We start from the raw sequence: 1,892 nt of genomic DNA, 5'->3' as shown, positions 1-1,892 counted from the left end.
CAACTTTGAAGTCTTCAGGCAGACTTCAGGAGATATGGTCAATGATGTCCTTGGACATAGGATCACCAATTGCAGTGAAGGGGCATATTGAGGAAGGGAAAGCTTGACTTCAGTACTAAACTCTCTGCCTCCACGACTTCATACGATCAATTTACATCCCACTTCAAAGTTGATTTTCTGGATGATGGCACCCACAATGGATCATGAAAGAAATCTGGAAGGTGCCAATCCACTTTGAAGTCTTCAGGCAGACTTCAGGAGATCTGGTCAATGATGTCCTTGGACATAGGATCACCAATTGCAGTGAAGGGGCATATTGAGGAAGGGAAAGCTTGACTTCAGTACTAAACTCTCTGCCTCCACGACTTCATACGATCAATTTACATCCCACTTCAAAGTTGATTTTCTGGATGATGGCACCCACAATGGATCATGAAAGAAATCTGGAAGGTGCCAATCCACTTTGAAGTCTTCAGGCAGACTTCAGGAGATCTGGTCAATGATGTCCTTGGACATAGGATCACCAATTGCAGTGAAGGGGCATATTGAGGAAGGGAAAGCTTGACTTCAGTACTAAACTCTCTGCCTCCACGACTTCATACGATCAATTTACATCCCACTTCAAAGTTGATTTTCTGGATGATGGCACCCACAATGGATCATGAAAGAAATCTGGAAGGTGCCAATCCACTTCACAACAGGCTGGTCATGGTTTATTGGGTTAGTTTCTGCTGACGGGTTCCCTTTAAGGGTGGTTTCACTTTGCCAGTTTTTTGTTCACATCAGTGATTTTTCACTGAATCCATTTTGGCTTATGGACACATTCAGATTGTTTTCTCTTCCTGGCCTCAGTGATTTCATTATTTTCACTTATGCCTTACTGAACCAATATGTATGTGGCCTTAAGCCAAAATAGGCGAAAAAAAAACACCAATGTGAATCTACCATAAGTGTCTCTGGTTTATCATTCTTTATTTTAATCATAGATTTCCTTTAAGATAAGGTTATAATTTTTCTCTGTAATGAGTGGTCAGTTCTGTTTAAATGTGGTTGTATATATTGTCTAGAATAATAATATTAACAGACAAATGGCAAAACACTATGCAGCATAGATGTCTGAAGTTATATGCAAGCAAAGTATTATAGAATAAATTACAGGAAAATACTTAATTTTAACAGCGGCTCTTCTAAAATCTCTCTGCTATTTTTTTCTTTTTCATTTCCCTCATTAAAATATAATTTGCATTAAAAAACTGTCATGAATTAAAGGATTGACCCCAATGTGAACACAGGCCCATTGTTTTGTGGCTAGACATGCTACCAATATTCCACACAGTCTGCAGAATGTGACTGGGCAATGTATTAGACTGAATGGCACTATAAAATGCCTTGCTACATTCTCATTAAGAACACAAGAACAGCATGAGAGATGTTCACTGCAGGATTAGACACATAACCTGTAAGAAATCTGGGGACAGTACTGGTGAGTCAAAGGAAAACTGTGCTCAGTGAATGTGAGACAGGAGAGACCAAACACTGCTAAGAATCAACTATGATGTAGAAATAAAAAATTAAAAAGACACCACTGACCCCGACGTGATTCGAACACGCAGCCTTCTGATCTGGAGTCAGACGCGCTACCGTTGCGCCACGAGGTCTGCAGAAGGCAATCTTTTCTCCTATGATACTAAGCTATGTATTAGCTCTGAAAACCCTATTGATCCTTACACAGAAGCATATGGTTATCTAAACAGGATTATACACTTGTCATCTGCCACAGACAAAGGGACTATACAGCCCTGGGAGTCAAGAAAAGGCAGCATGCAGAAACTTTGAGGATGAATAGTGAAGTCCAACACTAAACTATAGAAACCTCATCCATCAGAAAGCTC

At 40.0% G+C, this 1,892-nt stretch overlaps 1 non-coding gene across 1 annotated transcript; it reads right to left on the bottom strand.

Moving 5' to 3' along the window:
* Nucleotides 1-1,586: 1,586 nt before the first annotated feature.
* Nucleotides 1,587-1,658, bottom strand: TRNAW-CCA (transfer RNA tryptophan (anticodon CCA)). The gene has a single exon. It is a non-coding gene; the product is annotated as a tRNA-Trp (tRNA).
* Nucleotides 1,659-1,892: the final 234 nt, after the last annotated feature.

The sequence above is a fragment of the Engystomops pustulosus genome, chromosome 2 (genome assembly GCF_040894005.1).
Source record: "Engystomops pustulosus chromosome 2, aEngPut4.maternal, whole genome shotgun sequence".
Classification (NCBI taxonomy): Eukaryota; Metazoa; Chordata; class Amphibia; order Anura; family Leptodactylidae; genus Engystomops; species Engystomops pustulosus.
The sequence above is the reverse complement of the archived record's forward strand: the minus strand, read 5'-3'. Positions and strand labels throughout refer to the sequence as shown.